General features: G+C 41.1%; 1 protein-coding gene across 4 annotated transcripts in view; it reads left to right on the top strand.

Annotated features, from left to right (window-relative positions):
* Positions 1-15,507, top strand: part of ANO4 (anoctamin 4) — a 421,314-nt gene that overhangs the window by 66,755 nt on the left and 339,052 nt on the right. Inside the window, exon 1 of one of the 4 annotated variants that reach the window (XM_040491103.1) lies at positions 5,421-6,086. The exons of the other annotated variants lie outside the window; for them this stretch is intronic. The gene's annotated coding sequence lies outside the window, so the exon portion shown is untranslated. Of the gene's footprint in view, positions 1-5,420; positions 6,087-15,507 lie in introns of those variants that run through there. 4 annotated transcript variants of the gene reach the window in all.

The following is a 15,507-nucleotide window of genomic DNA, read 5'->3' as shown; positions in this document are numbered from 1 at the left end:
GCCTTAAACCACAGAAACTCCTGAAGGAGGAGATCTATATGGCTCATAAGCTTATAGTTCTTCAGACTTCCAGAAAACAAATTTGTGCTTTCTTCAGAGTGCTTTTGATGGTGAAAAAGAGGCATAAAAAATGGACTCTCTCATGAATATATTGAGCTCACCACACATACACACACACACACACACACACACACACACACACGCCCCTTGGTCTCCTCAGATTCAGCCCAATTCTGACTCTTCTGACCTATTGTGTGCCAGGGACTATCAAAGGATCTCAAATATGTTAAAAGCTGCTAATTATTTTAGCACAATGTTACTTGACCTATAATAAAAGACTAGAAATAATGGTATTTACATACATAGAGAGGAAGATGTGATTAAGTCACTTTGGGGAATTTGGGGAAAGCTTCACCAAGAAGATAATAGTAAACTGGGCTTTAAAGGATTATTCTAGGGAGAGAAGGTTATTCTAGGAAAAACATATTCTTCCTCAGATACCCTATTCCTTTGTCATGGTAATTGGGTGTATACAGAACGCGGGATCTATGGGAAGGAATGGTGGGAAATGATGCTGGTAGATTGAAGTCTGGTTGCAAAGGGCCTTGAGTTCCTGGCTCAGGAGGTGCTGTATTTGGCCTGAGCATGCCAGGTTTGTTAGTGAGGCAGTGACATGATTAAACTTGCTGTGTTTTAGAAAGCAAATGCGGTTGGTAAGGGAAAGTCAGGTTGGGACAAGGGACAAGTCAGAGATTATTATAATAGTTTAGGAGAAGGAAGATGGCCCTCACCCGGCCATCATGCCTAATTATACATTGAGGAGAATGGTAGCAACAACATTAGTGAGGCTTAAAGACCAATTGGATGTGGAGACACACCAGTTGGATTTTGGATGCACACACTGGTTGGTTTTCCATTAGTACACACACACACACACACCCCTTGCTCTCCCCAGATTCAGCCCAATTCTGACTCTTCAAGCTAACCATTGATGTAGTTTTCTATCCTCAAGAAGGAGAGAAAAAGTTTAGGTCTGTGATCTTAAGGATCCTTTCTGTGTGATGTGATTGTTGACCCCATAGGATTCTTCTGGCTGAGAAATGCTGAGTGTAAACGCAGTTTTGAAGGCTTGGATGCGATGACTATATGTATTGCAGATTATTTACCTTTTATGTATTTGGAATTGTTGTTGCCTATTTGAAAGCCCGCCTACTAAGCACTTTGGGGAAATTACTCTCACTCATCGAGTGACCTCTGATAGGGAAACATTGGCAGGGCAACCTATTCTCCCTTCATTTCATGCTGAAGGAGAGCTGAGGTATTAGACAAGGGATTACACTGCAGTGCTTATGTCCAATCCCACACTTTTCTGGAATCCTCTCCACTCTTCTAGTAATTAGGGATCACTCATCCTGACTTTCAGTGTAATGTAAGGTAGAGTTAGGAAAAAGAAACCAACAAATACCAACTGCTTGCTCTTCAAATTACAAGCTTCAAGAATTCATTTCTGTTGTATAAAGGGTTAAATTTAATCTGAGGTAAAAATGAGTGTTTCTTCTTTAATATGGATTTGCCTCATTCCTACTTCACCCAAGTTCATGTAACACTGTGGGAAGAGTCCCCAAGTAATCTGACATGCTTAGTCAAAAATATTTTGGGGGCGTCTGGGTAGCTCAGTCCATTAAGTGTCTGACTGTTTCTGCTCAGGTCATGCTCTCAGGGTAGTGAGATCGAGCCTTGTATTGGGGCTCCATGCTGGGTGTGGAGCCTGCTTAAGATTCTTTCTTTCCCTCTGCCCCTTACCTTCTAGCTCTCTCTCTTAAAACAACAGCAAAAAACAAAACACAGAGGTGCCTGGGTGGCTCAGTTGGTTGAGTGTCCGACTTTGGTTCAAGTTATGATCTCACAGTTCTTGAATTTGAGCTACACATTGGCTGTCTGCTGTCAGCCCAGAGCCGCTGCAGATCCTCTGTCCCATCCGCCCTCCCCCCACCTCTCCCCTGCTTGTGTTCTGGCACGCTCTCTTTCAAAAATAAATAAACATTAAAACACACACACACACACAAAACAAAAAACAAAACAAAACCTTCAAAAAGGTTTTGGGGTCCTCTTCTATGTCCAAGTCCTGTGTTTCCATGGATTAGAGAGGCATTTTGAGGCTGTCCTGGTTGTTCATATACTGGTATTGCCACCTGGGCAAGCACCTTCAACCTCTCTGAGCCCCAGTTACTGCAGTGAACATTATCCTATTTGTGTTCTGGGAGTGCTGTGAAGGCTGAGACATGTGAGGCCACTTGAAAAAAGTCTGGCACAAGGTAGGGTTCAGTATATGTTAGTTACTGGTTGCTAGAAGTTAGGGCAGAGACAAGCTTTTCCTTTAGGGAGATTTTGACTTTGTTTTTAAAACCATTGGTTGGCAGCATGTTCCTTAAAATTTCTTGATTCTCCTATCTCCATTAATAGATCCTGATGTCAAAAATGGAAGTATATGCAGGTGCCTGGGTGGTTCAGTGGGTTAAGCATCTGACTTTGGCTCAGGTCATGATCTCACGGTTCGTGAGTTTGAGCCCCATGTCGGGCTCTGTGCTGACAGCTCAGAGCTTGGAGCCTGCTTTGATTCTGTGTCTCCCTCTCTCTCTGCCCCTACCCCACTCATGCTCTGTCTCTCTCAAAAATAAACACTTAAAAAATTTTTTAAAAATGGAAGTATAAGGCCATGTACCCTCTTGATGATCTAGAAAATAGGTGTATTTTTACTTTGTCTCTTCAGGCTGATTACAGAAAGTAGAATCATTTTGGCATTGAAAGATGGAGCTTTACAAATCCTTGTCTTTCAGACTTTATAAAACTCTGTCAGCATGCTTTTCTGAAGCAAATTTACTAAAACTATCTTTTTTTTCTTATTTATTAAATTTTTTTTAATGCTTATTGTTGAGAGAGAGAAAGCATGCGAGCAATGCAGTACGAACAGGGAGGGACAGAAAGAGAGGGAGACACAGAATCTGAAGCAGGCTACAGGCTGTGAGCTGTCAGCACAGAGCCTAACCTGGGGCTTGAACTCATGAACTGTGAGATCACGACCTGAGCCAAAGTTGGACGCTTTACCAACTAAGTCACCCAGGTCTCCCTCTTTTTTTTTTTTTCTTTTAAAACAAGTGACAGGTATAGGTACATAATTCAAATTACCTTCTAGTCTTCGAAAAGAAGTGTTAAATCATGCTGTTGTATAACTTTAGGTAAATTATCTTGGCCAGTCAAATAGCCGTCTAACATTTGGCCGCATCTCATTTATTGAGAACCTTTTATGCATTAAGTACTGGTGTTATACCTGGGAGCAAAATATAGTCCCAGAAATTGTCCCAAGTTTATTTGACTTGGATATTTTGTCCTTTATAAAATTCAGTGGGTGTTTTTTGCTATGTGGAATGTAAGGTGGTTCTCTTGTCTCTTCAGGAGGGAGGGGTGGAGAAGTGGCCAAACTTTAAAAAATTAATTGCATTAGAGTAAGTGACTGGAGTACCCGTTTTCATTGACCTAATTGCTACATAGATGTGCAATTATTTAATCTAAGTAATTTGTACTTCTGCAGTTTTATCATTTTCATGCTTCATCATCACCCTGTATATTCAAGGTATTGAACCTGTTCCATAAACAGTATTAATCTCAATTACTTTGTGAGCTTTAAATAATATTCCCTTATTAAATATATTCTTTGTTATGCTGCCCATGTTTTTACAGTGTCAGAAGCTGTTGATGCTGATAAAAGCAAACATTTAGTTTAAAAACCTTTTCATGTTTTAATGAGATTAAAAAAATAATGTGTACATTTATATTTCCCAAGGTTTTGGTTATGGAAAACACCTTGTTAGGCAAATATAGAACTTTGAGTCCAGAGTCCAACTCATGGCTTGGCTTTTTATTCAAGGGACATTCAAATAGAACATTTTCAGTCTTGGCCAGAACCATGGTGTTGAAACATCGAAAAGAAGATTTAAATTGGCCCATGAGACTATAAACTTCTTGAAGGCAGGGCCTGCCACTTGGATCTCTGTAGCTCTGAAACATGGTTGGCTGTTCTTTAAATGTTTGGTGGTTGAACTGAAGTGAGTAATGAAACTGAATTTGGGACTCTGTGTCCCAGGTTTTCCTTATTTGATGTACATAGGACTACCCTGGCAAACCATACTTCTCAAAAATTTCATCTTCTTATGTTCATCTTTGTGGAACATTTTTATGGCCTCCTGCTGTGACTCATTTGGGTAATGAGTTAACTGCTTCCTTGGAGCCCAGCCCTTCCTTTTAAGCTGTGGTATTCAGGTCCCCCAAAGTAGTTTGCCTCTGGGTAGAAATCACAACAAAGTATCCAAATGATACTTCAACTTCTAGGTAAAGACAGAACTAAAATTAAAAACTCTATATCATGTAAGCCATCTGAAAAACAAACCTAGGAGCATTTGTATCTTTCCATTAACTCTTGGCTACTGCAAGGGAATTCATCTTTTCTACAGAGATAAAAAGGTTACCCAAGACGGTCTCCCCAGATTCAAAAGTTCTGAAGTTTTAGTGTGGAGTTCAGTTTGACTGGCATTTAACTTTAGAACCTATGCCCCTATCTAATTTAATTGTCACGACCAAAAACAGATTAATTCAGATATATGTGCTAAGTTTTTAGGCTCATTGTTAGAATGGGGAAAAAGGCAAGAAGGAAAAGTGTCACTTTCTCTAGTCTGTAGTCACCACGAAGGGATTCACTCCTTTGCCTCTTCCTTTTTTTTTTTTTAATTTTTTAAAAACATTTTTATTTATTTTTGAGAGAGAGGGAGAGAGGAAAGAGCAGAGAGAGAGGGAGACACAGAATCCGAAGCAGGTTCCAGGCTCTGTGCTGTCAGCACAGAGCCCGATGAGGGCCTTGAACCCATGAACTGTGAGATCATGACCTGAGCTGAAGTCAGATGCTTAACCAACTGAGCCACCCAGGCACCCTGACTCCTGTGCCTCTTCTATTAGTCTAGCACAGTTTCGCATACTTCAGTGTGCCTGTGAACTTTTGTACAGGTTTGTATGCCCAAAACCACATTTTCCCTGTCTTACGGGTGACTTAAGAGACCTCAAAAGGAACTCTTAGCTATCTTGATGAATTCATCTCTGACAACGACTCCTGTGCATATAGTGCACAAGAAAATGATAAAACTAAGGGAGAAATTTCTGGAGAGACCTTTAACCCTTTTCTGCCTCAATTTCTCACTTGTGAAATAGGGAGACTAGTGCCTGGTCCTCACATCCTGTGCCTTGGCCATAAAGAAGCTTATGTCCAAAGTGCTTCTACTGTACTCAGGGTGATCTCTCCATGCCCAGTATCAGGCTGTCTGATCTGGAGATGCCAGCAGACCTCATTTAGGGTGGGTTCCAAGTCTGGCTTCTTGCAGAGATACTGTGGGATGCATAGGAAAACTTCCTGAGCCTTCTGGTGTCACTATGGGGCTTTGGAGCTTGTTTTTAATAACAAGCAAATATTATCAGCAACTGAATGGAGAGTGAGATGCCAACCCTGCCAAAGTTCTGTTGGAAGCAGGGGGCTGTCCTATGTCTCTCAACCCACTGTCTCTGATGCTCTCTTGTCACACTGACAGGGCTCTCGCTGGCTGGGCTGATTGGTCGCCGGCAATAACTGATATGGAATACTGATATTCTCACGGGCAGTTCCTTCCACTCCAAAGAAGCTCCTTTCCTCCCCTCTTCCCACGTTCCCAACCCCAGCCTGGTGCCCAGCCACCCCCGACCGTGACGCCCCTTCACCTGGGGGAGGACAAGTCCTGGGCGTGATGCTCTGAGCTGGTGGTGAAATCCACCAGGCTGCTTTCACTCCAGCTCGCTCTCGGGAGAGTCCTGCTCCAGACTTCTCAGGGTTTTTACAGCACAAACAACTGCATGCGGGCCGAGGGGAGGCTGAAACGGACTTGTGTGTGGCGGTTTTATCGCCTTTCATCACTTTGCTGGCCTCATCCCGAGGCACTTGCCTGGATTTCTTTCTGCCTAAGACTGAGGAAGGATCCCTTCTCCTTCTTTTGACTCTTTCTATTTTTATGGTAAGTGCTTGCATTGAATGAGCTGCTCTGCTGCAGTGAACTGAAGGCTCTTGCTCGCTTGCTCCCTCTCTTCCCAGCTAAGCTTTAGTGACCTTCTCTCTGCGTTTCTCCTTTTTTCATGGATCCGTTGTCTGGGGTGAACCAGAGAACTAAAATGCCAGGGCTCATTTGTCTGGACTGTTTTTCTTTCTTTCTTTCTTTTTCTTTTTTTCATAAACCCGAGCTTCTCAGCTCTGATGGAAACATAAGCACTCTCTCTTTGTCCTTGAAGCGGCAGCCAGGGGAATGTGTTCACGCTGGTAAACTGCAGCAGTGTGCAGGGAATCTGTGGAGGGTGACTGACAAATTTGGGCAAGATGAATCCTTGGTGTGCTGAGGTTCACTCTCAGAATCCGGAAGGGCCGGGGCTGGGCGGCCCACATAGCAAACTATTCCATCTTTCCAGGTGAAGACAGCACCCGCGTGAGTTATGTCGGAGTCTGCCGTGGGCAGTGGCACTTGGAGCACCTGCCCCCCGAGAGTCCAGACCGGCCCTGTGTCTTGTGGGCTTCACAACTTGGGCAGTAACGTTCGCGGCGGGAGGAATCCTGCACTGGCGGATGGAGTGATTCATGACCTCATTGCTTCCTTTTTCCTTTGGAATCTCAGGGTGCCTGCTTTGCAAACCATATTTTACATCCTTTTCAGAGGCTGGTGGGGCAGTGATGACAGGAACATTTTTGAGTTGGCAACACAGTTTCATCCTCCTGCTGGGAGAGAAAATGCTTTGAGGCTACTGGAATGGTTAGACTTTTTTAAGTGAAAATAAGCAGGTTTCCGAGGAAGAACATGTGTGTTGCAGCATCCACAGGCAGATTGTTTATTCCAGGACATCACTCTGAGAATAGTGTCCTAATTTTTTACCTGGTCTCCTGAGCCTTGCTGCAGACAGAAACACAACTTGAGGTCTATTACTGGCTTGCTGCCTCCTGTAGCCCAAAGGAAACCGAGAACATTTGGTATAGATCTCACTGGTGGTTGACTGAGTACCTCTCTTCACAGGGAGATGTCCTTCTCTTTTTGTTTTTGGTAGCAGGTGTGTTGAATTATTTTGGCATTCTAGAGAATAAGCTTCGCAGTGGTGTTTCTGCTTAGTTCTTTTCCAGCTTGGGCTGGAAGATGGGTTGTCTTATTTGATTTTTGTATGGGATTTCTAATTCTGGTCCATTTCACTCTAGGGAGGGTTCTGATCAAATGTAATTCAGCCTGTGATTTGTAAGATACTGCACTAATAAATGTGATTTTTTGGTAACAAATGAGAGAAAAAAGGTGGGGTGAAATTTCTGGTCTTTCCCCTGTTGATTGGGAATTGGAATATAAAGTTCCTCAACTGTCTTGCTCATTCTCACCACTTTTATTTCTACTGCCTGTGTGGATTTTTCTTAAAATAGTGGTGATGACATCAGGCATATGCTTTCATTCTGTTCCCTGGGTTCAAAGTAGATACATTTGGTGGAGGGTTCTTATATGAAAGCATACATTTAAATAAAGAGCAAGAATTTGTAGATATTTATGTGACAGTCCAGTTTCAGAGTGAAACCAGCAAATAGGTTAACAGCAACACAACAAAAAATTAGGATCCTTGCAGACTGTAAACTCTGAATCCTTAAGTAATGTTTGAAATACTTTTGGCATTGTTTGGATTAGCTCTTCTAATATCCGTTCTTTCCTACACTCAGTTATAGCTCATAGCAATGTTGTAATCTGACTGGTAGACTTCTCTGCTTCCTTGAATCATTCTTTCATTCTTACTTGTTTACTTACATCCTTAACGGTGTTTTCTTACCTTGCTTATTCTTTTATCCCTCCAATTGCAAGGATTTTTATCAGGTGCCTGGCAACACAGCCTGAGGTACTCAAGATGGGAAGCGTTAGAATCGGCTTGTATGTCAAGGAAATAGACTCTGCATTTCACACTGCAAGCAATTTTGCATGCATTGGAAAAAATATATTTCCTTTTAATTAGTAGCAACTTCAGCTTTGAGAGAAGAGAATTCCTTAGGCTTCTTTATCTAGCTGAGCAGAATGTTTGCCTATACAGCCAGAAGTGTGTGTGTGTGTGTGTGTGTGTGTGTGTGTGTGTGTGTGTGTGTGGTATATGCAAGTATATACACAAATGTTTACTTAGGACCGTTCTGTGAATATACTTTTAATAGTTGTAGCATGCTCAGAGGACTGAAACAAAATTCCTAAGCTATTGCTTACCATTCTCTAGCTAGCTTTTTTTGTTGTTGTTATTGTAGGGATTTCCCCACTTCTCACACCCCTCCTCCAGATAACGCCTTTGGGAATTTCTTTGAATTGGGAGAATTCTAAGGCATTTCCTTGTCTCACAGCATGGTGTCATGTTAATTCCTTTGCAGGGTCTCTGAAGGCAGCATAGAAAACTACAGCAGGAAAAACTGATAAAAGCTGTGCTGAGTGGAGCCAGTAGCCTCTTGTGATGAAGTCACCACAACATTTTATTTGTGTGTTGATTCAGCTGCTGTACCTTGCAACTGGTTTTGCTTGCCACTCTGGCAAATTGTAGTTATTTGAAATAGGTCTAGAAGCACCTACATTGGTGTAGATGCACTTATTCATTTTTCACACTTGTTAATTACAGCCATCCTTAAAACCCGTGCTCTTACTGTTTCTTTCGGGGGTGGTTTAATTTGAAATCTGCAGCTTCTACTGTAAATCAGTATTCCATTTTTATCCTGTTCCTCTCTGTGTTCTTTCCTACTTCTGCTTTATATATGTTGCTATATGTGAGCACTCATATGTGTATGCTTAGAAACTCAGGCAGTGAAAATTGACAACTAATGAAGAGTTGGTTACAGCTTCTTGTTTAGTAGCTGAACTTCAGTGTTCAGAGGGAAGAAATTGCCCCCATTAATACAAATATAACCTCATGCTTCTACAGGCATTCTTGTCATTGAAACTGTTTTCCATAGTTGATTACCAGGACTAGAAATAGAATCAGTTTTGCATTTTAATTAATGACATTCTAGATCTGTCTAGGTTGGACTGCCCTCAAATCTTGACATGTTTACTACCCAAAAGGTCTTTGTATTTAGAGGGGGAGTTGATGGTGTCTATTTTTACAAAGTAAAAACTTTGATTCTATAACACAGCCTTTTTTTTGGGGGTGTGGGGGAATTGGATGAACCATATCATTAAGGATGTTGGCTGATTTTTTTCTGTTGCTTTTTCCAGTACAATTAATACAGTCCCTTTACCATGTCTCCATGAGCCTTTTTTTTTTAAACAGAGGAAAAGAAGAGGAATGTACAACTCCCACATAAAGCTGCTTAGGGAGAGGACTGTTCTTTAACAGAGATTCAAGACCACTTCTAACACCAGCTATGGTGATCTACTTTGAAAGGAACTTGCTATTCAGTTGGCAACTTACATTGTATAAAATAGGAGAAATGCTTCATGAGCTGTGTTGAATGTTGCATTTTTGATCTGTGCTTCCCTATTGAATTCATTTAGGACTATAGTCACTAGACAGCTTTGCAGGAAAAAAAAAATCATGTCCTCAGTAGCATAATAATCTAGCCAGACTGTCATAAATGTTTATGTTGCAAGTTATATCTCTTGGGTGGTAGAGGGAGATGGCAGAATTTTGGAGCAGAACCAAATCACAGCCCCAAAATAATGTAAGACGAAAGGGGAAATTCTTCCCTTTATGTAGCATTTAATTCTCCAGTGAAGCTGTTGGCCCTTAAGTCTGAAGATCCAAGAAATTGTTAAAAACAAATAATAACACGTTTTGTGGACCTTGTCTCTAATAGAAATCCTTGACCCTTAATTAGGCATCTGCTGAGTGGCCTTTCTTTCAGCTTGTGTGAACCAGCAGCCATTCTTATAGAAAACAGACATACTGTCATGCAGTAGGAATTTACTTACATTTTTCCTGTTGGTCTCCCACTGGGGACCTCCTGTGAGTGTCAGAGGGAATCAGTGTCTGGAGACAGAGAAGACAGCTAGTCACAGTGGGATGTCTTCAGGACCCCAGGGTTCCAGTGCAACCTCAGGCACCAACTGCTATGAGACTCCTACTCCTAACAGCTCCCTTGGGCTTGGGCTAGATAATCCCATTGGGTTCCCCCAGCCATTGAAAATTATGAACTGTTATTTTACCTCTATTTTTTACTAGATGCATGGTAATTTTTAAGGCAATGGAGACAGATTAGACATTCTTAGGAGGTGGGCTATACATGCCCTTGATAACCTTCCCTGGAACTATAACCATGACGTGAACATCAGATTCAGAAAAGTGTGATAATGGTGAGCCTTCATGAACAGAGCTCCTGTGTGTATGACTACTGCCTGATTACCCTGGGACATTTTGAAATGTTCCTACTAACCATAGAAAAGGACCTTAAGGCATGTGTTATCAACCCTCTCATTTCGTATATAAGGAAGTTGACTCTCAGGGAAGTTAAATGTCCTCTCCAGGGTTGGAGACCTGATTAGCACCTGGGAAGACATTTCAGTGCAGTGTGCGTGGATTTACTCAGATCCCTTGTTCTATTCCTGGTGTGGGACCCTTTCCACAATACACAGCTGACACTTACTGTGTCATTCATTGCTCACAAAACTGCTTTGTGGCATCCAACTCAACTCACTGGTGTCCATTATTTCTGGGTTCATTTCATGCAGATTACGTGGCTGTACCAGTCAGAGTGAGTCACATCAAGCCAATGTTTATGGTAATTTGTTCATGCTTGTGTAGAAATGCATTTTTTATATTGAAGTTTTGCTTTTCTTATGAACATTTCAAGAATTTTACAAACATTATGCTCAGTTATTTTTTTCCCCTGGCATTTCAACTATTTGACTGATGATCAGTTTTGTAGAGGGGTTGATATATTTATCGATGGATTCTTTCATCCATTCATTCACCTAATACATATTGAGCACCTATTATGTCCATCCATATGCCAAGCAGCAGGGATCCAGTGATGAAACAGCTGGATGCCACCATTGCTGAGAGTGTTCAGAGTGTAGTTACGCTTCATGGAGTTTGTCTTGATTCTCAGCCAGTGATGTTACTGTTTCACATGGTTTCTCAATCCATTTGAAAAGCCATTTGCTTGGTCAGTTTCTGCCTGGGAGTATTCCACTGACAAGTTCTTTCCCCACAAAGGCACCTTTGCTGTCATTGCAACATGTATCTTCCAGTTTTCAAAATAATATTCTTAGCTCCTGTTCTGTTACCTGACTGAAAAAAAGAGATTGATTGGCTAAACTTGTTTATACTATTATGATTCACAAAATGATTGTTTCCTTCTTTGGAAAAATTAGCTATTCCCTGGAAATCCTAAATGTGTAGTCTAGATAGCAAGGTGTTTGTGGAACTAATTGCTGGTTAAAGTCCAATCCCTTGGCCTTGCATGGCAAGCCCATTATTACATACAGCCCTTGTTTGTTTGTTTGGCCTCTTGCTCTGCAGCTCCTATGGAATTTTTTTAGAAGTATCAAACCATTTGCAGTACTCTCATTTGCCTCGGTGCCTTTGCATATGCTGGTTCCTCTGAAATGTCTCTGCTGTCTTCAGACTAACTTTCAAGGCAGGTTCAGATATCATCTCTTAAGGAAGCTCTGTGATACTTAACACCTTTACTAACCCCTGTCATGCAAAGCTGAAGTAGGTAGATCATGTCTATCCTCTTATATCCCTTAGTACAAAGATCTCATAGGATTTTATAGACTGTACTGTGATTGTTTGTCTATTGGTTCTCTTTCCCAAATAGACATTTTGTTCCTTGAGGACAAGGACTATATTTTCATCTCTATATCCCAAGGCATAGTTTAGTGACTGCAGATACCAATAGCAAATACCCAGTAATCCTTGAACAAGCTAGACTGGGAATCACCATATAAAACCTATGGTGCTGGTATTGGTAGCTACTGCTCTATGTGGAGAAATTAATTTTTCAAAGTAATCTGACGGTGAATTATACTGAGAAGGATAAAGAGATAGGCAGTCATCCTGATGAAGTCTATTAGAAAACCCCCAGAAAATGTTTGTCTCCAAAAGAGTTTCAACAAAGTAAACAACTAGAATTTATTAAGTGCCTTCTATAAGCAAAGCATTGTGTTAGGTCTCCAGGAATGCAAGGTTTTTTAAAAAGCCAGAAACTAGTAAGGATTTGTGTCGTGTGTAAACGATCTGGTTACAAGGCAGAGATTACAGAGATTCTAATAGGCTGTAGATGTGCAGGTAAGGTAAGGGAGCTGGGTTTAGAGAGGGACAGAGTAACTGGCTTGAGCAAGAACTTAGAGATCTGGGGTGCCTGAGTAGCTCATTTGGTTAAGTATCTGACTCTTGGTTTTGGCTCAGGTCATGATCTCATGTTTTGTGAGTTCTGGCCCCACTTGGGCTCTGTGCTGACAGTGTGGAGCCTGCTTGGGATTCTTTCTCTCCTTCTCTCTGCTCCTCCCCTGCTCACATTCTCTCTCTCTCTCTCTCTCTCTCTCTCTCTGTCTCTCTGTCTCTCTGTCTCTCTGTCTCTCTCTCAATAAGTGAACATTTAAAAACAAAAAAGGACTTAGAGATTGATGGTGTGGTCAACAAGAAGATGGCTTGGGGAGTGGTGGTGGGAGGGAAATGGAAAAGGCAGAGAAAGTCCAGGGACCTTTGGGTGAAGATGGGGACAGTATTCAGAAGAAGTAAGGGCAGTTTATTATTTCTGAAAGATGGGAGATAATTAATAGGATCTGGATAAAGCCAAAAAGGAATCTCTCCTCAGGTTTAATTAATCAGAAGTCTATGTTCAGGGAAGGAGAGCAGTTGCTCAGTACATAAGCACATAAGACGTTTGCTTCTCACCCAGTCCGTTTACCCTTGAGGGTACACTTTGACATTCAGAGTCATCACAAGGAAATGAAGCCAGGAAATCTAATCTAAATCAATCAGTTTAGACCTAGAGAGAATTTAGGATGGAGGCCACTGAAGTTCCTGTGAAAATACTGTCCAGAGAGTAAATAATCCCATGGTCCTTTGGTGCTTTATTGCCCATAACTTCTGTTTCTTTTTCTTTGGCAATTAGCTTAGTGCTATTTACAAAGAATATAATCATTTTATAAATCAGTGTATATATGCATGGATAAGCTATGTTCATATATGTGAAAAAGTAGCTTATTAGAAACTTGTATCTGTAATCAATTCCATTCATCCCCAAGGTATGATTTCTGTTGTGCCTTTTCCTACTTTTCTTTTCTCTAAAAGAATTGGGGAACATAGGTTTAGGGACTGGTAAGTTAAGTTTTGCGCATCTGAGAATTGGACCTGGTCAGATGTCTCTCCACCTTGATTGTAACCTAAGAAGATGGAGTTGGACAGTCTCTAGATACCTTGGCCAGAGCATGAAAGCAAATAGATTTTCAGTGAGAGATTAGAGGTAGAAAAGAAGCTCACGTCATTTGCTCACTCACTAAACAAGTGCTTATTGTGCACTTATTACGCTTCAGGCATAGTTCTGGGCACTAGACAAACAACAGTGAACAAAACCATCTATATCTTGCTTTCACAGAGCCAACATTTGGGTAGAAACGGGAGGAGCAAACAAACAGACACCATTAGCAGACACAAAGCATGTCAGATGGTGATATGCACAATGGTGAAAGTGAAGACTGTTGGTGCTACTGTTATCTTCATATTTAGGTTCTCCATTTATTGAACTTACTCGTTGTGTTTAAATTATTTTGTTCCATGCATTGTTTTTATGATATTGCTTGCTGTTATGATATTTTACTTTCTAATTAGTCTCCATAAGCCACAATCTTAACAGATTTTTCCCCTAGGTAAGTGCAGCTATTGAAACAATTGGTACTGGGAACAAAAGTTATAATCAGGCATTTAGCTCTTGACTTGACTTAAAGGAGAAGATGGACACCAGAGCTCATGAGTATTTTTCTCCAGGGTAAAGTTGTCAGAATTTAGATGAAGAATATAGGAAAGAAATAGACCAGTCTCTCAGTTGAGTCTGAGGGGAGCGGATTGGAGTGTTCTTCTGGGAGACTGAGAGCTTGAGCTTCAGGAGCTCTGGCCCTGGGAGGGGGGCAGGGAAATGATGGACATCACCAGTGAGCACAGCTCATTAGGAAGAGATGAGATGATATAGAAAGTAAACATACAAGAAATTTAGCAAGTTATTTCATTTTGGGAGGCAAGAAGCATAAAGCCAGTGAGGCACATATGTATCAATGAGCAACAGTTATAAAAAAAGGTTCTGCCTAATGTAGAACATCTGGATGAGTCCATTAATAGAAGTGGTGTCCTGAAACAAAAAGAAATGTTTATGAATTTTTAAAAATTCCTACCCTATTTGTGATCTTTAATTCAGTATCCATGTTCTATTTTATTCCAAGCATACTTTTGGTCAATACTTTCTACCTTTCTTCTAAAAGAATTTGGATTTAAAGAAAAATCTCTCCTGGTGGTGGAGAGCTTGGGCTCTTGGATAAGCAGTTCGGTTCCCATCCTGGCTCTGCCACTTATTCACCTTTGGGCCTTGGATGGGTTGCATAGTCTTTTTGTATACCATTATCCTCAATTATAAAAATGAGAGTAACTAACAACCCCTGCCTCATAGTTAGAGCTGTTGAGTGTTAAATGAGATAGTACATGGAAAGCACTCATCACAGTGCCTGCAAATGGTTACGTTGACCAACAGTTGTTAATGTTACCATTATTTGTCTCTAGTGTTAGGAATTTGGAGGAATTTTCCTATGTATATGTATGTTTGTGTGGACATATTTACCGCCTTAGCAGACTTTCTTCTAATGCTCATGATCATGCTTTCTTGGATGAATGATTTTATGATGAAGCTTTTTGGAAGGATCTCAGTTTTTGCTATCAGACTCTTAAATGCTTATTCAGTTCACTTGAATTACAAGTCTGTATCACAGTGACATATAAACAGGGGAATTGGAGACGTGAATGACCACAGGGGACTATGGAGGAGGACCTACTAGACACATTAAGTGACTTTCTGGCAGGAAAAGAGAAGTTGAGATGGAAGAGAACAAGGAGCAAGGTGGCAGTGGTTAAAATGAAATTCCTTTGATTCTGACAGAGGGCTTAGGGATGGTTGCTCCTTAGATGGTGTGTGGTCTAAGCAAGCTGTTGCTATAATGTCATTAGCAGTTTCCCGGGGGGAATAACCAAGGAGATGGGATTGCTGTAGACAAGGGCAGGGTGGTTAGAGAGGAGTTGCTACCTGGCAGTTAGTTTGTAGGAAAGATTTCTAAAAGCAGAATGGCTGGGTCACAGGACATGTGAGTTTAAAATTTTGATAACTCTACCTAATTCCTAGTGACAGAAGTGTGCCAATTTATACTTCCACAAGCACTGAACGAGAATGCCTGTTTCCTTATTCCTAAGCCC

Source organism: Herpailurus yagouaroundi, unplaced genomic scaffold (assembly GCF_014898765.1).
Source record: "Herpailurus yagouaroundi ecotype Mexico unplaced genomic scaffold, PumYag 182, whole genome shotgun sequence".
Lineage (NCBI taxonomy): Eukaryota > Metazoa > Chordata > Mammalia > Carnivora > Felidae > Herpailurus > Herpailurus yagouaroundi.
This window is presented reverse-complemented; position numbering and strand designations above follow the sequence as displayed.